The sequence below is a fragment of the Hyla sarda genome, chromosome 4 (genome assembly GCF_029499605.1).
Source record: "Hyla sarda isolate aHylSar1 chromosome 4, aHylSar1.hap1, whole genome shotgun sequence".
Classification (NCBI taxonomy): Eukaryota; Metazoa; Chordata; class Amphibia; order Anura; family Hylidae; genus Hyla; species Hyla sarda.
In genome coordinates this window covers 338084348-338112027 of record NC_079192.1, presented here as the reverse complement: position 1 = coordinate 338112027, position 27680 = coordinate 338084348, and the positions used below count along the sequence as shown (strand labels likewise).

The window sequence follows — 27680 nt, the reverse complement described above, 5'->3', positions numbered from 1 at the left end:
TGTCTTTCTCCTTGCTGAGCACCCTTTCATGTTTCATTGTTGACATAGGACATATTTTACTGATAAACATACTTTTGTACCTAATTCCTCCAGCTTCTTTTCAATAGTGTTTTCTGTGGTTCTTTGATTGATCTATACATTTTACACCACAGTCCATTCATCACTGGGAGACAAAACATATCTCCTTCCTAAACATTATGATTGCTTTATGGTCCAATGATGTATAAACTTAAATATTTTTATTTGGGCAGATGGATGTGGTACCTTCAGACATTTCAAATTGTTCTAAAGGATGTAGCAGACTTGGGAGATCCAATATTCCTTTTCTAGCGTCATGGTTGATCTCTTTAGATTTTCCTACAATATCAAGCAGCCACAGTCAACTTGGTGTATGTAAACTTCTGATTCACTGGAGATTTGAGATAGTGAATCAGAAATAAAAAGATCAGTTTGTAAACATTTGCTGGAAAAATTGGATGTGTTAGGTGCAAAGTTGAACTCCTAAACCTGCTAAAACTATAGTTTGTTCATGTGGATTTAGTGGTGGGAAAAATATGAGTTTTAATAACACAGTGTGGGGTCAAAATGATGGAAAAATATTAGAAAAAAATTGAAAAAGCACAAGACATGATGCTGTTATTGGTAACAATGCAGCCTGTCAACAGAAGAAAAGGACCTGGGTGTGATAGGTGGGTGCCTGCTTGGTGATCTAGGACACCTGTTCCAGATCCCCGGGTAGGTGCAGCCCTCCACTGCATGTACATCCTTAGGATGGACAGTAACCTTTAGATGCATGCTGGAAAGATGGCAAACAAGGAAAAGGAACAAGTCGCAGCAAACATGTACACAGAAAACACAGTTAACAACCAGACTTACCGTATTTTTCGCCCTATAGGACACACCGGCATATAAGACGCACCCAATTTATAGGTGCAAAATCTAAAAAAATAAAGATTTTGAACCCAATAGTGGTCTTCAACCTGCGGACATCCTTATGTTGCAAAACTACAACTCCACACTACAATCCGCAGATTGAAGACCACTGCATAGGAGGTAATACTCACGTGTCCCCGCCGCTCCGGACCCGTCACCGCTGCCCTGGATGTCGCTCCATCGCTGTCGCCATGTCCCCGTCGCTCCGGAACGTCTCTGCTGCTGGCCGGGTATCCTCGCTCTCTGTCGCTGCCATCACGTCGTTACGCACGCCGATGCACGTACGCGACGACGTGATGATGAGGAAGGAGAGCGCCGGCCATACAGGGGATCCCTGAACGGAGAAGACACCGAGGAGGCAGGCAAGGTCCCTCCCGGTGTCCTGTAAGCACTAACCCGGCTATTCAGTCGGGCTGTTCTGGACCGCCGCGGTGAAATCGCGGCGGTCCCGAACAGCCCGACTGAACAGCCGGGTTAGTGTCACTTTCCCTTCAGATGCGGCGTTCAGCTTTGATCACCGCGTCTGAAGGGTTAATACAGGGCATCACCGCGATCGGTGATGTCCTGTATTAGCCGCGGGTCCCGGCAGTTGATAGGGGTGTGTTCGCCGTATAAGACGCACCGACTTTTTCCCCCCAGTTTTGGGGAAGAAAAAGTGCGTCTTATACGGCGAAAAATACGGTACATTTCAGAAACTGAATAGAATGATCACTCTACGGATTAGATTGCTTCAATTTCCACAATTAATATAGAAAATTTACTAGGCAGCTACCAGAAAACAAGGTCGCTTCAGACTGTATTTCATGGATGAATTGTCAAAATTGCAGCAATACTCTTTGAAAAATATTAAGGTCATATAAGTTTAATTTAGTAGCACAAGCTATTTCTATAGTTATTATTGTAATAAAAAATTACTATTATAATAATTTTGTTCAAATTTTCGTCAGCAGAGAGCACTGTGGTCAGACAGAAAATAAATAAAAAAACTGATAAGTAACGGAAGGATAAATAGAAGTAATTTACAAATTAACTCCTTAAGGACACAGCCCATTATGACCTTAAGGACCAGAGCATTTTTTGCACATCTGACCACTGTCACATTAAGCATTAACCCCTTAAGGACAATGAACGTACTCCTACGCCCCCGTTTCCGAGTCCTTAAGAACCGAGGACATAGGAGTACGTCCTGTCCATTCCCGGCCCCCCGCCGCTAGCCGGAGGGGAGCCGGTGCCCGATGCCTGCTGAAATCGTTCAGCAGGCATCGCGGCATATCGCCCAGGGGGGTCATTATGCCCCCCCATGTCGGCGATGGCCTCAGATCGCTGGACAATTCAGTCCAGCGATCTGCGGCGATTCCGGGTCAATCGGGTCTCCAGTGAGAGACGGCCCCGAACAGCCAGAGCCTGCAGGGGTGAGGTGGCACTGGTGCCACCTCACGATCGCCCTCATTCGTCGGCCGGATTACCGGTCGACCAATCAGGGCGCCTGCTGCGGGTGTCACTCCCGCACCCGCTCCGCCCCTCTTCCGGAGGACGTGAGCGGGTGCGGGACGTGCACCCCGGATGCTGGGGACCCCGATCCCCGGTGTTAATGTTGGGATAGAGGCCCCAGGAGCGACGACGGCGGCGGCGGCGGGACTGACCTGCAGCGTCGATCAGCAGCAGCAGGAGGTGAGTGACAGCCTCCTGCTGTTGCTTAGCAACAGCTCCCAGCATGCAAAAAGGGCATGCTGGGAGCTGTAGTTATGCAACAGGAGGAGGCAGACCACCACAACTCCCAGCATTCCCTTATGGGCATGCTGGGACTTATGGTTTTGCAACAGCTGGAGGCACATTCTTTCTATGGAAAAGTGTACCTTCAGCTGTTGTGTAACTACAACTCCCAGCTTGCACAAACAGCTAAAGTGCATGCTGGGAGTTGTAGTGGTGCATCTGCTGGTTGCATAACTACAACTCCCAGCATGCCCGTTAGCTGTCGGTGACTGCTGAGAGTTGTAGTTTTGCAACAGCTGAATGCACACTGAGTTAAGTAGCAAACCAGTGTGTCTCCAGCTGTTGCATAACTACAATCCCCAGCATCCCCAGCCAAAGTAGTATGCCTCCCACTGTTGCATAACTACAACACCCAGCATGCCCTTCGGCTGTCCGTACATGCTGGGGGTTGTAGCTTTTGCAACAGCTGAAGGCACACTGGTTGCAAAACACTGAGTTTGTTGCCAAACTCGGTGTTTCACAACCAGTGTGCCTCCAGCTGTTGCAAAACTACAACTCCCAGCATGCACTGATAGACCGTACATGCTGGGAGTTGTAGTTTTGCAACAGCTGGATGTCTCCCCCCCCCCCAATGTGAATGTACAGGGTACACTCACATGGGCGGAGGATTACAGTAAGTATCCGGCTGCAAGTTTGAGCTGCGGCACATTTTCTGCCGCAGCTCAAACTGCCAGCGAGAAACTACTGTGAACCCCCCGCCCGAGCGACTGTACCCTAAAAACACTACACTAACACAAAATAAAATAAAAAGTAAAAAACACTACATATACACATTCCCCTACACAGCCCCCCTCCCCAATAAAAATGAAAAACGTCTGGTACGCCACTGTTTCCAAAACGGAGCCTCCAACTGTTGCAAAACAACTACTCCCAGTATTACCAGACAGCCACTGACTGTCCAGGCATGCTGGGACTTTTACAGCAGCTGGAGGCACCCTGTTTGGGAATCACTGGCGTAGAATACCCCTATGTCCACCCCTATGCAAGTCCCTAATTTAGGCCTCAAATGCGCATGGCGCTCTCACTTTGGAGCCCTGTCGTATTTCAAGGCAACAATTTAGGGTCACATATGGGGTATCGCCGTACTCGGGAGAAATTGTGTTACAAATTATGGGGGTATTTTCTGCTATTACCCTTTTTAAAAATGTAAAATTTTTGGGAAACCAAGCATTTTAGGTAAAAATTTAGGCAAAAGTTGTGAATCACCTGTGGGGTATTAAGGTTCACATTACCCCTTGTTACGTTCCCCGAGGGGTCTAGTTTCCAAAATGGTATGCCATGTGTTTTTTTTTGCTGTCCTGGCACCATAGGGGCTTCCTAAATGCGGCATTCCCCCAGAGCAGAATTTGCTTTCAAAAAGCCAAATGTGACTCCTCCTCTTCTGAGACCTGTAGTGCGCCAGCAGAGCACTTCTCACCCCCATATGGGGTGTTTTCTGAATCGGGAGAAATTGGGCTTCAAATTTTGGGGGGTATTTTCTGCTATTACCCTTTTAAAAAATGTAAACATTTTGGGAAACCAAGCATTTTAGGTAAAAAAAAAAATTTTTTTTTTACATATGCAAAAGTGGTCAAACACCTGTAGGGTATTTAGGTTCACATTACTCCTTGTTACGTTCCCCGAGGGGTCTAGTTTCCAAAATGGTATGCCATGTGTTTTTTTTTTGCTGCTCTGGCACCATAGGGGCTTCCTAAATGCGGCATGCCCCCAGAGCAAAATTTGCTTTCAAAAAGCCAAATGTGACTCCTTCTCTTCTGAGACCTGTAGTGCGCCAGCAGAGCACTTTTCATCCCCATATGGGGTGTTTTCTGAATCGAGAGAAATTGGGCTTCAAATTTTGGGGGGTATTTTCTGCTATTACCCTTTTTAAAAATGTAAAAATTTTGGGAAACCAAGCATTTTAGGTAAAAAAAAATTTTTTTTTACATATGCAAAAGTCGTGAAGCACCTGTAGGGTATTAAGGTTCACTTTACCCCTTTTTATGTACCCCGAGGGGTCTAGTTTCCAAAATGGTATGCCATGTGTTTTTTTTTTGCGGTTCTGGCACCATAGGGGCTTCCTAAATGCGGCATGCCCCCAGAGCAAAATTTGCTTTCAAAAAGCCAAATGTGACTCCTTCTCTTCTGAGACCTGTAGTGCGCCAGCAGAGCACTATTCACCCCCATATGGGGTGTTTTCTGAATTGGGAGAAATTGGGCTTCAACTTTTGGGGGGTATTTTCTGCTATTACCCTTTTTAAAAATGTAAACTTTTTGGGAAACCAAGCATTTTAGGTAAAACATTATTATAATTTTTTTTTACATTTGCAAAAGTCGTGAATCACCTGTGGTGTATTAAGGTTCACTTTACCCTTTGTTACGTTCCCCGAGGGGTCTAGTTTCCAAAATGGTATGCCATGTGGGGTTTTTATGCTGTCCTGGCACCATAGGGGCTTCCTAAAGGTGACATGCCCCCCAAAAACCATTTGTCGCTCCTTCCCTTCTGAGCCCTCTACTGCGCCCGCCGAACAATTAACATAGACATATGAGGTATGTTCTTACTCGAGAGAAATTGGGTTTCAAATACAAGTTAAAATTTTCTCCTTTCTACCAATTGCAAAAATTCAAAAATTGGGTCTACAAGAACATGCGAGGTTAAAAAATGAAGATTGTGAATTTTCTCCTTCACTTTGCTGCTATTCCTGTGAAACACCTAAAGGGTTAATACACTTATTGAATGTCATTTTGAATACTTTGGGGGGTGTAGTTTTTATAATGGGGTCATTTGTGGGGTATTTCTAATATGAAGACCCTTCAAATCCACTTCAAACCTGAACTGGTCCCTGAAAAATAGCGAGTTTGAAAATTTTGTGAAAAATTTCCAAATTGCTGCTGAACTTTTAAGCCCTCTGGTGTCTTCCAAAAGTAAAAACTCATAAATATTATGATGCAAACATAAAGTAGACATATTGTATATGTGAACCCAAAAATGTTTTATTTTGAATATCCATTTTCCTTACAAGCAGAGAGCTTCAAAGTTAGAAAAATGCAAAATTTTCATTTTTTTCATCAAATTTTGGGATTTTTCACCAAGAAAGGATGCAAGTTACCATAAAATTTTACCACTAAGTTAAAGTAGAATATGTCACGAAAAAACAATCTCAGAATCAGAATGATAAGTAAAAGCATTCCAGAGTTATTAATGTTTAAAGTGACAGTGGTCAGAATTACAAAAAACGCTCTGGTCCTTAAGGTGTAAAATGGCCTGGTCCTTAAGGGGTTAATAAATCTGGGACGCTTTTACTCATGAATTTGATTCAGAGATAGTTTTTTCGTAACATATTCTACTTTAACATAGTGGTAAATTTTTGTAGATATTTGCATCATTTCTTGGTGAAAATGTCGCATTTTTTTTTTTTTACTTTGAAGCTTTCTGCTTGTAAGGAAAATAGACATACCAAATAAATTATATATTAATTCACAAATACAATATGTCTTCTATATGTTTGCATCATACAGTTGACATGTTTTTACTTTTGGAAGACATCAGAGGGTTTCAAAGTATAGCAGCAATTTTCCAGTTTTTCACAAATTTTCAAAATCAGAATTTTTCAGGGACCAGTTCAGTTTTGAAGTGAATTTGAAGGGCCTTCATATTAGAAATACCCCATAAATGACCACAATATAAAAACTGCACACCTCAAAGTATTTAAAATGACATTCAGAAAGTGTGTTAACCCTTTAGGTGTTTCACAGGAATAGCAGCAAAGTGAAGGAGAAAATTCAAAATCTTCATTTTTTACACTCGCTTGTTCTTGTAGACCCAGTTTTTGAATTTTTACAAGGGGTAAAGGGAGAGAAATCCCCCCATTAGTGACCCAATTTCTCTTGAGTGAGGAAATAGTAAATACCTCATATGTGTATGTAAAATGTTCTGTGGACGCAGTAGAGAGCTCAGAAGGAAAGGAGCGACAATGGGATTTTGGAGAGTGAGGTTTTTTTGTTGTTGCTGAAATGGCTTTTGGGGGGCATGTCACATTTAGGAAGCCCCGATGGTGCCAGAAGAGCAAAACAAAAAAGAAAAACCACATCGCATACGATTTTGGAAACTACACCCCTCAAGGAACATAACAAGGGGTACAGTGAGCCTTAACACCCCACAGGTGTTTGACGACTTTTTGTTAACTTCGTATGTGTAAATGATTTTATTCACTAAAATGCAGTTTTCCCCCAAATTTTACATTTTTACAAGGGGTAACAGGCGAAAATGCCCCCCAAAATTTGTAACCCCATCTCTTTTGAGTATGGAAATAACCCATGTGAGGACGTCAAGTGAACTGCGGGCACACTACAATGCTCAGAAGAGAAGGAGTGATTTTTATTCACTAAAATGCTGGTTGTTCCCCAAATTTTAATTTTTTTTCAAGGGGTAACAGGAGAAAATGCCCCCCCCCAAATTTTAACCCCATCTCTTTTGAGTATGGAAATAACCCATGTGAGGACATCAAGTGCACTGTGGGCTCACCACAATGCTCAGATGTGAAGGAGTGATTTTTATTCAATAAAATGCAGTTTTTTGCCCAAATTTTAAATTTTTACAAGGAGTAACAGGAGAAAATGCCACCCCCCCCCCCCAAATTTGTAACCCCATCTCTTTTGAGTATGGTAATAACCCATGTGAGGATGTCAAGTGCACTGCGGGCACACTACAATGCTCAGAAGAGAAGGAGTCACATTTGGCTTTTGGAAAGCAGATTTTGCTGAAAAGGTTTTTGGGGGGCATGTCACATTTAGGAAGCCCCTGTGGTGCCATAACAGCAAAAAAATGAATAAATCACATGGCATACTATTTTGGAAACTACACCCCTCAATGAACATAACAAGGGGTACAGTGAGCCTTAACACCCCACAGGTGTTTAACGACATTTTGTTAAATTCGGATGTGTAAATTATAATTTTTTCACTAAAATGCTGGGTTTTCCCCAAATTTAACATTTTACAAGGATAAACAAGAGAAAATGCCCCCCAAAATTTGTAACCCCATCTCTTTTGAGTATGGAAATAACCCATGTGAGGACGTCAAGTGCACTGCGGGCGCACTACAATGCTCAGAAGAGAAGGAGTGATTTTTATTCACTAAAATGCTGGTTTTTGCCCAAATTTTTAATTTTTACAAGGGATAACAGGAGAAAATGCCCCCCCCCCCCAAAATTTGTAACCCCATCTCTTTTGAGTATGGAAATAACCCATGTGAGGATGTCAAGTACACTGCGGGCGCACTACAATGCTCAGAAGAGAAGGAGTCACATTTGGCTTTTGGAAAGCAAATTTTGCTGAAATGGTTTTTGGGGGGCATGTCGCATTTAGGAAGCCCGTATGGTGCCATAACAGCAAAAAACAAAAACAAAACAAAAAAAAAACACATGGCATACTATTTTGGAAACTACACTCCTCAAGGAACTTAACAAGCGGTACAGTGAGCCTTAACACCCCACTGGTGTTTGACGACTTTTTGTTAAAGTTGGATGTGTAAATAATAAAATGTTTTCACTAAAATGCAGTTTTTTCCCTAAATTTTACATTTTTACAAGGGGTAATAGGAGAAAATGGATCATCCACAATAGTAACCATTAATGAACACTTATTCAATAGTAGGCAAAAGTCCTTAATTTGACGGGCTCAGAACTATAATCCAACACAATTATCAAGGCAAATAATCCACAGACAGGCAGGATATATGGAAAAAATCTTCTGATATCAATACCTCGGAATTGTTTCCAATATTTACCAATTTATTCTTGAAATGTCATAATTCACATTTTCATTGTATAAGGTGTAAGTAATTCCATATTGCAAGATGAATAAAGCACATACCTCGGTCAGCTGGAGAGAGACACAAGTATAAGTCTGCCGCGCTACGTTTCAGGGGCACGCCCCCTTAGTCATGCGCACAGGTTCGTGGCTCAGGTGAGTTTAAATCGGTGTGCAGTAGTGTTGCTCTGGCGTACAAATTTTCGCATATGTGAAAATTAGCATATGCTAATTTTCGCATATGCGAATTGTCGCTTATGCTAATTTTCGCATATGCAAAACGCATAAAGCGTGAATATTACGAATATGCAAATTAAGCGAATATATGACAAATATTCGTCCATATATTCGCAAAATATCGCGAATTCGAATATGGCCCATGCCGCTCAACACTAGTGTGCAGTGAAGGAATAGAATTAACCCTTGATGTACTGCGCATACTTCTCATATACTTATATAGATAAGATGTGTGTGTTATAAATATAGAATATATTTATAGATACCAGTCCTCAAAAGTACTGCAGGTACAGAGTGAAATAGAGGGATAATAGTGAAGAATAAACAGATAAAGAGATAGAACAATAGTAAAATGAATGCAAAATTTATTTATATCAAATGATGTATGTCGTCACCTTTAGCAGGGCCCTTGCGTGGGGTGAACGGTAATATTAATTAATAACAAAAATATGGATAGTATATATTAATAATAATGAATTAAAAATTAAAAGGTATAATAAAATTTATAAAATAGCGCTTGAATAGATAAGCTATTGCACTTAGTCCATTTGAATAGAATCCATATGATACAGTTCGTAGAATTATATTAAGTGGATGCAGTTCATAGGTACTATATAGCTACTGAAGAAAATGTCTGTGACATTGAAACGCGTCTAGCTTGCCACAGCCTAAACGCTATTGCACAAAGACTATTACTATTGCCATCATTTGATTAATTTGACATACTATCATTTTGAACTGCTGGATGCCCTTTAATTGGAGACCACTGCAGCCCGCGCGCACATAGTGCCGCGTTCACACACGTGGAACGCTCTCTGCAAATCCATCCTCACAGCCCCGGTTTACCTACGTGACCCACGAACCACCGGAGAACCACTCATCCATCACACAGACGGGCTCACACAAGACGGAGCCGTCCCCAGCACAGGACGCAGTCGTGACAGCCGTGCCAGCCGAAGCAGTGGGTGAGTGGTGCTGTGCACCGTAGATTATTACTAGCGATACACAATCAGTACGCTTCCAAGTTACCGCCATAATCGGCACTATATCACTAACGAACTGTACCTATGAACTGCATCCACTTAATATAATTCTACGAACTGTATCATACGGATTCTATTCAAATGGACTAAGTGCAATAGCGACTGTGAATATTTCCACATATAGCTTATCTATTCAAGCGCTATTTTATAAATTTTATTATACCTTTTAATTTTTAATTCATTATTATTAATATATACTATCCATATTTTTTTTATTAATTAATATTGCCGTTCACCCCACGCAAGGGCCCTGCTAAAGGTGACGACATACATCATTTGATATAAATAAATTTTGCATTCATTTTACTATTGTTCTATCTCTATATCTGTTTATTCTTCGCTATTATCCCTCTATTTCACTCTGTACCTGCAGTACTTTTGAGGACTGGTATCTATAAATATATTCTATATTTATAACACACACATCACATAGTTATAGGCCTTTTGGGTGAAGGTAACACCGTTAACCTCAAGTACTATCTCTATCCTAGGTGAGCTACACACATTACATATTTTATATAGATAAGACACTGTTCACACAGAAAAACGCACCTTCACATAAATATTTACAAAAATACTTTAAAATTGCAATTCTCATTCAACCCTGGTTCCAGTGATTCCAATTCCAAAATGTTTCCCTTTTTAGCAAGTTTCGTTTATTCATGTCCACACTGTTCCTTATCGGTACCTCTTTTATCACTTGCCATCTCAGATCTATTGCTACATGACCCTTCTCTTTAAAAAGCCTGGTAACTGTTGTTTCCCCTTATCGTGATACCGCACCCGCATCAGTGTCAACATGTGTATACCGCCTAATGGTGGATTTATGTTCACCGACTCTAATCTTAATAGCACGGGAAGTTTGCCCAGCAATGTGTTCGAGAACTTTTGTCTAGGGATGTACTTTTGGATAATAGAAAACATTATTTTTTTATGACACTATTAGAGTTCGTGTTGACAAAAAACGATTTCAGATTTGATAATGATTTTTTTCTTCAAAAGTATGGAGTTCTATGGGCTCTTCGGCTCTATCGGCTCTTTCGAGGAGGTTTATATTTTTGGTTCCCTTTACCTGGAGACATTTGTTGAGCAATTGAACGCCTGCCATAAATTTACCTTGTCCTATGATCCTCATAAAATTTGTTTTCTGGATGTAGAACTGAGAGAGGGTTCAACACTGCACTATTTACAAATCCCACAGATAGGAACAATATGTTGCATCGTAATAGCTATCATGCCCCTACAGTATTTAAAGGACTCCCTAGAAACCAATTTGTGAGGGCTAGGAGGATTTCAGGTGATGATGGAGAATATGTAAAGAATAAAAATAAAATCGTTAATAAATTTGTACAAAGATGGTATAATAGGAAAATGGTTGAACGAGTAGGAACGGATGTGGATGAAATAGACCGTCAGCTTTTGAGAAAACCCATATATAAGCAAATATGACAAGTGTTCTTATATTGTTAAATGGATTGTTAAAAAGTATTGGAAGTTACTAGCCACTGACAAAAAATATGGAATATTTTTGCATTTGCATTTTGAAGTTGTATGAGCATTGGCAGTGAATTGATTAGTAGTGATATTAGAAAAAAGAAAGTGGAGAAACAAATATTCATGGCAGCTAGAAGAAAGGGTACTTTTTTAATGTCTTGCATGTACCCAGTGCAACAGGAAGTGACATTCTTCACCCCACTAAGGGGTATAAAATTCAGTTAAGGGATACCATACATGCAACAGTTCCAACGTAATTTACTTATTGAAATGCCCATGTGGGTTTGTGTTTGTTGGGCAGACTTCCCGTGCTATTAAAGGGGTACTCCGGTGAAAACCTTTTTTCTTTTAAATCAACTGGTGGCAGAAAGTTAAAAATATTTGTAAATTACTTCTATAAAAAAATCTTAATCCTTCCAGTACTTATTAGCTGTTGAATGCTACAGAGGAAATTCCTTTCTTTTTGGAACACTGATGACATCACGAGCACAGTGCTCTTTGCTGACATCTCTGTCCATTTTAGCAACCATGCACAGCAGATGCACAGCAGATGCACAGCAGATGCACAGCAGATGTATGCTAAGGGCAGCATGGTGGCTCAGTGGTTAGCACTGCTGCCTTGCAGTGCTGGGGACTTAGGTTCAAATCCCACTAAGGACAAAAGCGTTATTATTATAATAACGTCAGCAGAGAGAACTGTGCTCGTGATGTCATCAGAGAGCATTCCAAAAAGAAAAGAATTTCCCCTGTAGTATTCAGCAGCTAATAAGTACAGGAAGGATTAAGATTTTTTTAATAGAAGTAATTTACAAATATGTTTAACTTTTTGCCACCAGTTGATTTAAAATAAAAAAGGTTTTCACCGGAGTACCCCTTTAAGATTAAAGTCGGTAAACATAAATCCACCATTAGACGGTATACACACGTTGACGCGGATGCGGGTGCGGTATCACGATATGGGGAAACAATAGTTGCCAGGCATTTTAAAGAGAAGGGTCATGTGGCATCAGATCTGAGATGGCAAGTGATGAAAGAGGTACCGATAATGAACAGTGTGGACATGAATAAACAAAACTTGCTGAGAAGGGAAACCTTTTGGATTGCAGAATTGGAATCATTGGAACCGAAAGGGTTGAATGAGAATTGCAATGTTAGGGTGCGTTCACACGCTAGTAGCTATCAGCGAGTTTCCCGCTGCGGGAAACCCGCTGCGAGTTACGCTACCATTAATTTAAATGGGTCCGCGGACAATCCGCAAATCTGACACTATTGCGGACTTTCACTGGACCCATTCAAATCAATGGTAGCGTAACTCGCAGCAGGTTTCCCGCACTGTGAAACCCGCTGCTTGTAATAGCGTGTGAATGGCCTCTTAAAGTATTTTTGTAAATATTTATGTGAAGGCACGTTTTTCTGTGTGAACAGTGTCTAAGCTAAATAAGTATATGAGAAGTATACACAGTATGTCAAGGGTTAATTCTATTCCTTCACTGCACACCGATTTAAACTCACCTGAGCCACGAACCTGCGCGCATGACTAAGGGGGCGTGCCCCTGAAGCGTAGCGCGGCAGGTTTATACTCGTGTCTCTCTCCAGCTGACCGAGGTATGTGCTTTATTCATCTTGCAATATGGAATTACTTACATCTTATACTAGGAAAATGTGAATTATGAAGTTTCAAGAATAAATTGGTAAATATTGGAAACAATTCCGAAGTATTGATGTCAGAAGATTTTTTTTCCATATATCCTACCTGTCTGTGGATTATTTGCCTTGATAATTGTGTTGAATTGTAATAGGAGAAAATGCCCCCCAAAATTTGTAACCCCATCTCTTCTGAGTATGGAAATACCCAATGTTTGGACATCAACTCCCAGTATGCCTGTACAGTCAATGGCTGTCCGGCAATACTGGGGGTTGTTGTTTTGCAACAGCTGGAGGCTCCATTTTGGGGACAGTGCCGTACCATAATTTTTTTCATTTTTATTGCGGGGGGGGGGGGGGGGGATGTATAGGTAACTGTGTAGGGGAATGTGTATATGTAGTGTTTTACTATTTATTCTGTGTTAGTGTAGTGTAGTGTTTTTAGGGTACATTCACACAGGCAGGGGTTCACAGTGAGTTTGAGCTGCAGCAGAAAATTTGCCACAGCTCAAACTTGCAACGAGAAACTCACTATAAACCCCCGACCGTGTGAATGTACCCTGTACCCTGGGGGGGGGGGCAAACCACCAGCTGTCGCAAAACTACAACTCCCAGCATGCCCTTTGGCTGTCCGTTCATGCTGGGGATTGTAGTTATGCAACAGCTGGAGGTACACTGGTTGCAAAACACAGAGTTTGTTACTTAACTCAGTGTTTTGCAACCAGTGAGCCTCCCGTTGTTGCAAAACTACAACTCCCAGCATGTAAGGTCTGTCAGTGCATGCTGGGAGTTGTAGTTTGCAACAGCTGGAGGCACACTGATTGCAAAACACTGAGTTAGGTAGCAGACAATGTTTCCCAACCAGTGTGCCTCCAGTTGTTGCAAAACTACAACTCCCAGCATGCCCAGACAGCCGAAGGGCATGTTGGGAGTTGTAGTTATGCAACAACTGGGGGAGAACAGTTTGGAGACCACTTTATAGTGGTGTACAAACTGTAGCCCTCCAGGTGTTGTAAAACTGCAACTCCAAGCATGCCCAGACTGCCCAGGTATGCTGGGAGTTGTAGTTCGGCAACATATGAAGGCCCAGATGTTGCCGAACTACAACTCCCAGCATGTCTGGACAGTCTCAGCATGCTTTGAATTGTAGTTTTGCAACATCTGGAGGGCTACAGTGTGGACACCACAGTATAGTAATCTCCAAACTGTAGCACTCCAGATATTGCAAAACTACAGCTACCAGCATGCCGAGACTGTCCAGGCATGCTGGGAGTTGTAGTTCTGCAACATCTGAAAGGCCATATGTTACAGAACTACAACTCCCAGCATGCTTGGACTGTCTGGGCATGCTGAAAGTTGTAGTTTTGCAACATCTGGAAGGACACAGTTTGGAGACCACTGCAAAAGGCTGCCAAAGGCTGTCTGGGCATGCTTGGAATTGTAGATTTGAAACACCTAGAAGGAGCAGTGAAGATCACTTTACGGCGATCTTCACTGCTGCAACTGACACTGCCGTCGCCACTGCATCCACTTGCCGGCGCCGGTTCCCGCTGTCTGCACCTGTCCCCGACAGGGATCAGGTATCTGCCGCCGCCCCCCGCCACGCTGGCCCCCACAGCCGTCGCCACCATCTTCCCCTGCTCTGCCCGGACTTTCAGGGTCAGGCAGAGCAGGGGAAATGAACTGTCACCCCCCGCACCTACCTGCCCTGCGATTCACTAGTCAGTCATGACCGGCCAATCACAGGGGATAGGAAGAGGTACCAGAGACCCGATCAGCCCGGAATCGCCCCAAATCGCCAATCTGAATTGATCATGATTTGCGGCGATCGCCAACATGGGGGGGGGGGGGGTCCCGGCATTTGCACAGGATGCCTGCTGAATGAATTCAGCAGGCGTCCCACTTTGGTCCATGTGTCCTTAAGGGGTACTACACTGGAAAAAAAAAACATTTTTATCAACTGGTTCCAGAAACTTAAACAGATTTGTAAATTTGTAAATTACTTCTATAAAAAAAATCTTAATCCTTCCAGTACTTATAAGCTGCTGTATGACCCACAAGAAGTTCTTTTATTTTTAAATTTTCTTTCTGTCTGACCACAGTGCTCTCTGCTTACACTTCTGTCCATTTTAGGAACTATCCAGAGTAGGAGCAAATCCCCTGTCACGATTCGGCTTACAGGTTGTGGATCCACTGTGTCAGCGAGGGATTGGCGTGGACCGTGCTGGTGGACCGGTTCTAAGTGGCTACTGGCGTTCACCAGAGCCCGCCGCAAAGCGGGATGGTCTTGCTGCGGCGGTAGCAACCAGGTCGTATCCACTAGCAACGGCTCAACCTCGCTGACTGCTGAGAAGGCGTGGGACAGAAGGACTAGGCAGAGGCAAGGTCAGACGTAACAGAAGGTCGGGGCAGGCGGCAAGGTTCGTAGTCAATATGGATAGCAGGAGATCAGGTAACACAGGCTTGGACAACACTAAACGCTTTCACTGGCACAAGGCAACAATATCCGGCAAGGGAGTGCAGGGGAAGTGAGTAGATATAGCCAGGGAGCAGGTGGAAGCTAATTAAGCTAATTGGGCCAGGCACCAATCATTGGTGCACTGGCCCTTTAAATCTCAGAGAGCTGGCGCGCGCGCGCCCTAGAGAGCGGAGCCGCGCGCGCCAGCACATGACAGCCGGGGACCGGGACGGGTAAGTGACTTGGGATGCGATTCGCGAGCGGGCGCGTCCCGCTATGCGAATCGCATCCCCGCCGGCAATGTCAGTGCAGCGCTCCCGGTCAGCGGGTCTGACCGGGGCGCTGCAGGGAGAGAGACGCCGTGAGCGCTCCGGGGAGGAGCAGGGACCCGGAGCGCTCGGCGTAACATCCCCATAGAAAACCTTTCCTGCTCTGGACAGTTACTGATATGGACAAAGGTGTCAGCAGAGAGCACTGTGGTCAGACAGAAAGGAAATTTAAGTAGAAAAGAACTTCCTGTGAATTATAAAGCAGTTGATAAGTACTGGAAGGATTAAGATTTTTTAATAGAAGTAATTTACAAATCTGTTTAACTTTCTGGCTCCAGTTGAATAAAAAAAAATGTTTTCCAGTGGAGTACCCCTTTAAGGTAAAAATTTGGGGTTAAGGGAAGTCATGCAGAATGAACCATGTGATCCTAATGCCCCAATGGGATGACCCCTAACTTAATCATTATGTAGTGTAGGGGGGAGTTGCTGGTTAGTTCTAGGACTGAGAGTTGAGAAGTGCAAAATAGCTGAGGTACAGTTTGGGGAGGAGTTAGGGGAAGTCTGTGGTAATCTGAAGGAGACCTGAGGAGAAGTCAAGAAGTCAGCAGCCACGCCATTCACAAGCACCCCATCGCACAGGTCCAGTCTGCAGGTCTTGGATAACAGGAGATAGACAGTCTTAGGCAACTCTTGGTCCCATAGTCTACAGTCCATGCCTGCTGGTAACTGAAAGCTCCGGGGGAAACTACAACAGTCAGTCCTAAGTCAGCATGGGTGGTCTCAAGTCACAAGTTGAAAGTCTAAAATCTAAAGTCTAAATTCTGAAGTAACTAGAAGTGAGTCAAGTGAAAGCAAATACACGTCCCAGCAAGGCAAAATGTTCCCAAGGGTTGCTCTGCACTTCCCCTGCTCTGATCTGTACTGTAAAGAAGATTACCATCATTTCTGCCTCAGTAAAAGATTTTTTGTAACCCTGCATCTGTGGTCATTATCATCCTCAGTGCTTGGCCCAGAAGAACTGTCTAAACTTTGAGTGTGGTGGTTAACACTACCCTGGCATCACAAGCTGTACATTATTGTCACCCAAAGCCACAGCCAGCATGCATTACACCATTATTACCACAAATATGCCGTAGGGACAAATTAAATATTACTATAACCAATAAATAGACATATAAAGAAAACACAGCATGTAGTACACATCAGGAGGATTTTCAGATTCATTACAATGAAAAACTCCAATGGAAACGCAGTATGAATAGAACTTTATTTAGGAAAAAAATATTTTGAAAAAGGGGGGAAAAAAACTTTAGATTTATTTTTTTTATATTCGCTTTTTTGTAGTTTTTTCTAAGAATAATATTTACGAAAACACTAATCATGTAATTCCCCTGTGTGCAAAATATGTTTACATTATCTAAGAGGACATATGATTTGCATGTGTAAACAGAGGACATGTAATGATGTAGTGGACTCATATGTACTAATATAAACTGTAGTGGATTGATATGTACTAATATATATATATATATATATATATATATATATATCTATATATATATATATATATATATATATATAAATATATATATATATATATATGTGTCAACAGAAGAAAATAAGCCAGGCACTGCGTGTGAATTGGTGACTACTGCTGAAACAGTCCCGTAGCTTAGTGGGGTGCAATAGCGTATACAGCAAGTGACTTGTATGTAGCATCAAGACAAGAGAGGAAAAAATGCTGCAACTCACCACTTTCAAGCTTTCTCTTTATTGCCGTCACATCCTCAGTACAAGTACCGCTTGTGGTGGACCGACATCGGGGCTGTGGGTGGGGGAGAGAGGCCCTCTCTCCCCCACCCACAGCCCCGATGTTGGTCCACCACAAGCGGTACTTGTACTGAGGATGTGACGGCAATAAAGAGAAAGCTTGAAAGTGGTGAATTGCAGCGTTTTTTTCCTCTCTTGTCTTGATGCTACATATATATATATATGTGTATATATATATATATATATATATATATATACACTTATTAAAATGTCTATTCTTTCCTAAACTGTATATCCTTACTGCGCTGTACTGCTTGCTCCTTCCATTGAGGATCAAAGATGGCATCCTGGATTGGAATGTGGCAATGATAAGAAATACTTAGAAGGAGTTTTAACCAATTAGCTGCTTTTCACACCCAATTCACTTCACTTCCGGCACACAGCATTGAATAACCGTATAAAACCCCCTGTAGTCTCTTCCTCGGTAAGAAAAGTAAGTATCATCCAACTGTCAGCTTGTCAGTGTTTGGTCTTTCTGGTGCTGTGCACCGCTTTTGATAAAACTAATCAGGTAGGGGGCAGATCTTCACTGAGTACAACCAAGATCTATTTTAAGGGTAGACACAGTGCTGAAAAACAAAAGGTTAGGAAGGTGAACATTTACCCTGCATGTGCAGTGACAGTACTGTAGAACAACAAGTACTAAATGATTTATGCAAAAGGAATAGGTAGAAACAGAGTCCGGAAAAAGGCTAGGTCAAAATCAAAGGGCTTGGTCCTGTCAAGGTTTATGAGGGATCAATCCTATGAGACTTATGATGACCCAAAAACCATTGTAAGCCCATATACCCTTATCCATAGGGATAAAGGAATAGAGGGCAGTGACATCACATGTCCCCATTTAAATTCATATTTCTAAAAAGGTGGGGAGGGGTATATATAGAAAATTACTGTTCAGGGAAGGTTTTTGGATTTTTGTTTTGAACATCAGACAACCTCAAAGATAAGACTTGAGACGTGATTTGATCCTTACATATTGACTGACATAATATTTTTTTTTCTTTTCTTTTTTTCTTTCTTGATGTGTCTCACTCATTCGTTTCCAAACATGCATGGCTTCTGTCTAAAATCTTAACATCTTGACAAATAGAATTTATTGGACAGAATTGACACCATGTTTGTATTGGGCACCTCTTGATCCTCTGCCGTAGGACCTATTGATCCTCTGCCGTACGTTAGAACATGGTGTATAGGCAAAATACAAGGCTTACTCTAAATTTGACTGAATTTGATTTGTGTTTCTAGTCAGTCTTATTGGGTGGGGCTGCCATGCAGCATGATATGCATGGTTCCTTTCTGAAATTTAGATAGAGAAATAGAATTTCTTGGACAGTATTCACACTATTTCCACATTGGGCTCCTCCCTATCTACTATGGCTAGGTGGCTAGTTACATTTGTTATGTGTTCCTAGTTAGTTTTCATGGGTTGGGCTGCCATGCATGTTTGCATCCAAAGATAGAACATTTTTTGTGTGTATTGTGATAAAGTGGGCAACCACTAAACGTGTTAAGCTGACCATGGCTTGTGTGTATTACATGTAATGTACCTGTTGCAATAAAGTCAAGAACGTTTTATCCACATTGGAGTTGCGCTGCACTACTTTTTCTTTTGGATTTCTGCAACCACAGCACTGGTGGAAGTCCGTGCACCTGTTGATCCTCTGCCGTAGGACCTGTTGATCCTCTGCCGTACGTTAGAACATGGTGTATAGGCAAAATACAAGGCTTACTCTAAATTTGACTGAATTTGGGGCCTATGGCCAGGTACTGTATGCTGGATTTGCCCTCCATACATCTGATGCAGAGGAACCCATTTCTAGGTCCTATTTGCATGGCAAATCTTCTGACTAGAATTCAGAGATAACTTAAAGGAAAATGGTCACCTGTTCACCCGCATTATAACCCGATACACCGGGCTATAGTGCGGGTAAACAGGAGACTGGCACGGGGTATCAGACTGCTATACCTTCCTGCAGTCCGGAATGGCGGGCCCACCTTCAGAGCACAAGTCAGCGTTGAAAGAGTGGGACCTTCGGAGGATTGGGGTTCCGGAGTGCAGGTAGGTATAGCAGTCTGAGACCCTGCATTGGTCTCCTGTTCACCCGCACTATAACTCGTGTATCGGGTTATAGTGCGGGTGAACGGGTGACCGTTTTCCTTTAACTGAAGCAGACACCACAATGTTACAGCTTATGAAATGCTCTTTAATAACCAAAACGGATATATTACTTAATTCATTCTCTTTTCATTGAGTGTCATAGTATCTTGTAGTCATTGTGGGTACAACATAAGAGTATATCTGAAATGATTAATTATTTCTAAAATTAATAAATTAAACTTTATCTTTTCTTTCACTAGTATGATAGCATATTTTGGAGGCCCAATCCCATATTCTGAATTATAATTGAATTCTATGTGCCCATGTCTTACACAGAAATACACAGAGTGCAGAAATGTTATTTTATTATTAAGAGGAGTACAACCGCATAGAAATATAGATGGCAGTGAAGCAAATCCTTGGCATGCCTGCCATCTTGTGGCAGCTATGCTAAATGCACCTACAGTTAGCCTGCTGCTCTGGTTATTCCACGAAGACAATGTAGCAAGAAAATAGGCCTGTTATTTAAGTGGGAAAAATAATGATTACCAAAATATAAAAATATCTGAAAATACACTGAGAAACAGAAGATTGACACTAAAGTTTATATTCTTACTTGGTTATTACAAAACCAATACATGATAGTAGCTGGCACTTGCCGTCTATGAAGTTAGCTCCTGAGCCTACTTTAAAGTCAGAACACACAAAAGTACTTTTTAGCTTGCAAAGTGTAGCATAGGCTGTTATTAGAGAATAATGTAGAGATTATTTGTGTATGCCTTTTGCTATCCTTTTTCTGTTGATGTGGCAGGCATGAATTTAAGCCATGTTTGTTTCTGTCATGCTTTCTACATTTCCCATGAATAATTTGGCTTTGTAAAGAGAGGGGGTGGCTTAATTCACCTGGCTAGACTAAAGCATCCAGAAGCCTTTGCTTTTTAGGTTGGCTACCATTAGGTTTATTCAAAGTGCCTGTTTTTCAGAGAAATATTGCCATTAGCAGAAAGATTTGACCTATAATTACAATTGAGGTGTTTTATAAAAGATTTGAAGTCTGTGTTTGAACATTGAATTTTTACTGCATTTTGTCTTTCTTCTATAATTTTCAAAATCTTGGTAAAAATGACATGTTTGTACTGTGATTTGCACAACTGGGATAACATATCAGCATTTTGGCTACAAAGTTGGGAACAAAATTGCAAATAAAGAAAAAAATGCTGCAAAAAACACAACGTGTGAACATAACCTCGGGAGGTGTGTAACTACAGGATTACATAATCACCTACCAGATCCTCCCCTGTTACCTCCTGCTATATAATTATTCTTATTCCATAAAAATAGCAGCCAATCTAGTTGAGGAGGGGCCTGGTACCCAGGAAGACAGAAGCCAGGACTGACATCCCTTGCCTCATACTAAGCATAGGACATACGTATCTGGTCCGAGTTCCAGCACCTGCTCAGCTCTTCCCTTATTTTAGTGTCTTAAGTAGAGAGGTCAGCACTTGTACAATGTAGTCCGATGCTATATTAAAGAATTCTCATGTCTTGCTTCTCGAATCCTTAATGTTTTATTCACATGCGATGTAGTTTACAACACTGCAGCAGACTTGTTTCAACGAATAGTCGTTTTCAAACTGGTTTTCCCTCCTTGTAGGGCCAATTGCTGCTTATTGACGTGGCTAACTTGGCCAATGAGAAGGTGTGGGTGCCGGGCTAATCAGCATCAACGCTGACATCCATGCTTCCCAAAGCCCCTTAGCCATCTTTTTTCTAAATACCCCTCATTCTGATAATCTTTCTGGGTAGTGTAGTCCTTCCATTCCCCTTATTACTCTGGTTGCCCATCTTTAAACCCTCTCCAGCTCCACTATATCTTTCTTGTACACTGGTGCCCAGTACTGTACACAGTATTCTATATGAGGTCTGACTAGTGATTTGTACAGTGGTAGAATTATTTCCTTGCTGTAGACATCTAGGCCCATTTTGATACATCCCATGATTTTATTTGCCCTGACACTGGTCACTACAGGTAAATTTACTGGAAAGTCGGTTTCCATGTCAGTCGTTCCCTCTGTTTTTCAATTTAATACATAATCCCAGCCTGGAATTTTCCCCCCAATGTGCATAACCTTACATTTATCTGTGTTGAACCTCATCTGCCACTTCCCAGCCCAAACCTCCAACAATGCACTGTCCTCTATTGTGTTATCTACTATACACGGTGCACTGTCCTCTATTGTTTTAAACACTTTACAGACCTTAGTATCATCTGCAAAAATTGATACTTAACTATACAATCTTTCTACAAGGTCATTGATAAATATATTAAAGAATATGACCCAAAACTTACCCCTGTGATACCCCACTAGACACAGTCACCCAATAAGAGTATGTACCATTAATAATCACCCTCTGTTTCCTATCAGTGACCCAGTTACTTACCCACTTGCACACATTTCCCCCTTCCAAGCATTCTCTTTTATGTACCAACATTTTATGTGGCACAATATTAAATGCTTTGGAAAAATCCAGATATACGACATCCAGCGATTCCCCCTGGTCCAGTCTTGAGTACACCTCCTCAACTGATCAGTTTAGTTTGACAGGACCGATCCCTCACAGACCAATGCTTATATGGAGTCATACATGTATTTTCAATGAGATACTCCAAAATAGCATCTCTTAGAAAACCCTCAAACAGTTTACATACAACAAAGGTTAAACTAACAGGTCTATAATTCCGGGGGTCACTTTTTGGCCCCTTTTTTTAAATATTGGCACCACATTTGCTATGTGCTGGTCCCAGGGAACAGACCCTGTCACTATAGAGAGAAAGTATCCGAGGTAGAGGTAGGGGGTCATCTTGGTAATAGTGACCACAACACAATAAGTTTTCGTTTATCCTATAAGAGGATGTCTACTAGTGGGGCTACAAAAACATTTAACTTATAGAGGACCTCAGTAACATAGATTGGGACCGTGCCCTGAGTAATAAAAGTACACAAGCTAAATGGGACACTTTTAAGAGCATCCTAAATAGATATTGTGAAAACATATACCCTACGGGAATAAAAGGGCTAGAAATATGCTAAACCCAATTTGGCTAACCAAAACAGTTAAGAAAGTGATAAATGATAAGAGGAAAGCGTTTACACTACAAAAACAAGAGGTTAGTGGGGAAACATTAATTATAAGGAGAGCAATTAAATCTGTAAAAAAGAAATAATACTAGCAAAAATTGCTGCAGATAGAAGAATTGCCAAAGAAATTAAAAAGAACCCCAAAATATTCTTCAACTATATAAATAAGAAATTTAAAACTGAAAATGTTGGCCCCTTAAGAAATAATATGAGGGTAATGGTGCAGGTGGATAAGGAAAAGGCTCATCTACTAAATGACTTCTCTACTGTATTTACAAAGGAAAATCTAATCAGATAACAGGGAGGGAACAAAGTAAATTCTCCTGCAAAACCAAGAAAAAGTGCGGTGCCGCCTTAGTAACATTAAAACACACAAATCACTGGGCCCAGATGGCATCCATCCCAGGGATTTGCAAGAATTAGGTATTGTGCTAGACAGACCCTTATTTCTTATATTTAAAGATTCTATACTAACAGGGATCCGGGGAACTATAGGCCTGTATGTTTAACATCTGTTGTGGGTAAGATTTTTGACGGTTTTCTGAGATATGCTATTCTGGAACGTCTTAATGAAAATAACCTTCTAACAGAGTACCAACATGAATGTAGGATCGGTCCTGTCAGACTAATCTGATCAGCTTCTATGAGGAGATCAGTCATAGAATGGATCTGGGTGAAGCTGTGGATGTTTTATATCTGGACTTTTCTAAGGTGTTTGATACTGTGCCACACAAAAGATTATCACATTAAATGAGGATGCTGGGATTTGGGGAGGATGTACGTAAATAGGTTAGCAACTGGCTCAGTGATAGGAAGCAGAGGGTGGGGATCAATGGAACTTACTCTGGTTGGGTGACAGAAGTGGGGTACCGCAGGGGTCAGGACTGGGTCCACTTGTTATGTTTATAAATGACCTTGTAGAGAGATTACAAAGTAGAATTTCTATATTTGCAGATGACACCAAACTGGGTAGGATGATCACCACAGAGGAGGATAACATAATATCACAGAAGGATCTGGGAAAGCTTGTGGCTTGTGCACAGACATGGCAAATTAAGTTTAATGTTGATAAATGTAAGGTTATACACTTGGGCCATAAAAACAAAATGTACAATTATGTGCTAACTTCTACCGAAAAAATTTGGGGGTACTGGTGGACAGTAAACTGTACTTTAGTGATCAGTGCCAGGCAGTGGCTGCCAAGGCTAACAATAAGGACATAGTTTAGCCACTGTATAAAGCACTAGTCAGACCAAATATGGAGTATTGTGTCCAATCCTGGGCCCCTGTATATAAGAAGGACATGGCAGAACTGGAAAGGGTGCAGAGGAGGGTAACAAAAATAACTGATGGTATGGGAGGATTACAGGACCAAGACCGGTGATCAAGCTTGGGGTTATTTCGTTTAGAGAAAAGACGTTTTAGGGGTGATCTTATCACAATGTACAATCTTGCTGCTTTTATCTAGTGTTTACATATTCTTGTGTATTCCCAATGAGGGGCATTTACTAAGGGGTTTAGTCATTTTTTTCTGACTATTTTTGGCGCAAAATTGTCGCAATTGCGCCTACCCTATTTTTTGTGCAACTTTCTCTAGCAAGAGCTAGAAAGTCAAATTTTTTTCCCCGCTTAATTTACGCAAGTTTTCAGTTTTTACTTGCAGTGGTCAGGTATTTATTAACTGAGACAGTCGCAATTGCGCAATAAACTGTCGCAACGGCCGTAAAAATTGACTAAATTTACTCCAGCTCCAACATGGAGCAGGAAAAGCTACTGCCGCCCGGGCTCCGACATACTTTCTCCCCGCTACCCTCACTGCGCTACCGGGACACTACAGTGATTTACATAGCCTCCCCCCCACCCTCTCACCTGCCAGCGCCACACAACTCCCATCTGTCTGTTGTTGCAAGACTACAAGTCCCAGCATGCCCTTACAGTGAGGACACGCTGGGAGTTTTAGTCTTGTAGCAGCGGGAGCTGAGCGGCTCGGGCGAGAGACAAGGGGGGGGGGGGGGGATATCAGTGTCCCCATAAGTGAGGGTAGCGGGGAGGCCGTATGAGGAGCCCGGGCAGCTGCACTGTAATTTCAGCCCGGGCTCCTGCCCTGAGAGCCAAAGGCTTTGGCTGTCAGGGCATGCTGGGTGTTGTAATTTTGCAACAGCTGGAGGGCCACAGTTTGCAGACCACTGGTTTGTGGTCTGTAAACTGTAGTCCTCCAGCTGTTGCAAAACTAAACAGCTGAAGGGGACCGGCGAAGACGTTCACTTACCCTTCCGAGGCTCCAGCGACGATCGGTGATGGAGATCGTCGGGCGGCACTGTCGCGCGGCAGTGTCGTGCAGCGCTGGATCCTACGGAAGCCGGTAAGTTGCCCAAGCCCTAAAACTGTTTCCCAACCAGGGTGCCTCCAGATGTTGCAAGACTACAACTCCCAGCATGCCTAGACAGCCTTTGGCCTATAATTTATAAGTGTCTTATTCAGAACATCCAATAAAGAAAAAGCCTGTATAAAGCTGAGACACTGTGCTTTCTTAAATTCAGGTTCCTAAGGGGGTAGTACAAACATGACACAGGGATTTACAGAGTACCAGTGAATTCCTGTCATTGTCATTGTCAACATCAGTATAGCCTGAATTCCACTTTAAGGGTACGTTCACACGCGCAGATTTTTTAGCGAGTTTTTCGCTGCGTGTTTGAAAGTGGGCGGGCTCTTCTCAGCTGTCTGCTGCAGGTTTTCCGTGGCGGAATTTACCACAGTCCCTACTGACTTCAATGGGGCTTGTACATTCCGCCGTGGAAAATCGGCTGCGGACAGCAGAGAAGAGCCCGCCCACTTTCAAATACGCAGTGGAAAACCCGCTAAAAAATCCACGCGTGTGAAGGTACCCTAAGGGTACCTTCACACGCGCGGATTTACAGCGTATTTTACGCTACAAATCCACTGGTGAAGGCCCGCTCTATGCTGGCTTTACATGTGCCTGCTCTTAGAGGCAATACGCCGCTACCAGCAGACACACTGCGATGTGCGAGTCGCAGTATACTCGCACATTGCGGGAGCTCTCTGCCTAGCTCAGAGCAGGGAGAGCGGCTGCGATGTGTGAGTACGCCGCGTACATCGCTGCACTGTGTCTGCTGGTAGCGGTGTATTGCCACTACCAGCAGGCACATGTAAAGCCAGCATAGAGCGGGGCCTTCACCAGCGGATCCGCAGCTAAATATGCTGCGAAAATCCGTGCGTGTGAACGTACCCTTAGGCTATGTTTCAAGTCAACACAGGTTTTTTTCTTGCATTTTTTGGAAAACTGCCACTGCAATTCTTGAGCCAAAGTCAGAAGTGGATCCAGCAGGAAGAAGTATAACTCCTTCCTTTATATTTTCCATTTGTGGTGGCCCAGTACAGAAGTGGCCCTTCTGTACACTATTGGTCCCATCAGATGGACTCAGTCCCATTCCCCTGGCCTTTTTTTTTATTAACCTGCTATGTCTGCCTTTTAGACATTAAAAAGCTTGGTTTGCATAAAAATGTGCATCTTTTTCCCTTGCTCAGGAGTTGATCCTGGTTTTAAAACGTGGGTATGGCTTGGTGTAAACGGGCTGTTACCTAACATCACGCCTAGTTTATTTCAAGATAAAATGCTGCTGTATATTATCCCAATAATCACCACCTGCTCAGAGCTGGTGTATAGTTCAAAGTAGACATGCAGGACAGACACAGCAATGCCTGTTTCGGCTGTAACCTCTTAATAAATCGGCCGAATTCTATGGCCACTTGAACTTAACTGAAGACTGGGGTGTAAAACTGTTGTGTTACATCAGCTGGTAGAGTGGTGGATGGTAGGTATATATCAATGAGGCTTCTAGTCTGAATGAAGTAAAGAATTGGGTTTGAGAGTTTGGGTCTGGGTTTTGGGTGTGACTGAAGGTTCTAGCAATGAAGTCACTCCAATACTCCAGTTTGGTGGTATTGCATTACGGCTCCTGGTCTCACAAGTGTGTAAAGACTGCCAGTGAGCAGCTCAAAGGAGGTCTAAATCAAAGATCAGTTTGTGAGTGTGAAACTTGGACATTGCTATATTGCACCAAAAACATTCACTTTGGGACTGAACTGACAAGTGTGGAGAGAAGTAATCTGTTTGTATGGATAACCTGACATGTAGCATGTTTTTTTTTTTTCCGTTTTACTGCATGCTCCAAATGAAATACATTGCTGTTTGTGACTATTTGCAATAAACCCAGGACAACTGAAGTTTGACTTTGGCTAAGTACAGAATTTGCCATGGGGCCCACAGGATTTTAGTTACGCCCCTTGTGCTTGACTTAGTGAACCCCAACCTGGAAAATCACCGTGCGGACATAGCCTCTAGTCTATGAGAGTAAATTGCAATGATAATGTAGTGGCTCAATACAGCTGTACCAGCGTCTATGCCGAACTAATCTCAAGTGGCTGTAGTGTTATAAGTTTTGCTGGACAGCTGGGGTTCCCCGGAGCAGAACACCCTTGTCTATCTGCTCTTTCTGGTGGATTTCGTGATTATGGTGCCATTGTGGCAACCATTTCTGGTGAACCCATTGACCTTCCTACCCTTCAAAGATGGCCCCAAAGAGCCCTATGTATATTTGGCAATTCCAATTCTTCTCTATGTATAGAGAGAAAGAGGTCGTTCCTAATGAAATTGGATCCCCAATTAATTCATTTAGCCTCTTCTGAGTCCATTCCCTCAACAGTTAATTTTTTATTTGGCGAATCCTATATCAAAGAAATTAACAAATATGTTAGCCTTTTCTCTTCCCTTGACAAAGCGCAATCCTCTCTTAAACAGATTTAGGTAGTTAAAGAAAAAGTTCTCCAGACGTGGCGCTTCTCGCATAAAAAGTTTTTCTTTATTTTAACATCAAAGGTATAAAAGGATAGTGATAACATTTTCAATGCGTTTCTAGCTCGTATCGAGCTCTTTATCAAGATGTGCATACA

General features: G+C 42.3%; 1 long non-coding RNA gene across 1 annotated transcript in view; it reads right to left on the bottom strand.

Annotated features, from left to right (window-relative positions):
- Positions 1–228: 228 nt before the first annotated feature.
- LOC130267162 (uncharacterized) overlaps positions 229–27680 on the bottom strand; it is a 50480-nt gene continuing 23028 nt past the window's right edge. The window contains exon 3 of the long non-coding RNA XR_008843075.1: positions 229–357. This is a non-coding gene — a long non-coding RNA (uncharacterized LOC130267162). The remainder of the gene's footprint in view (positions 358–27680) is intronic.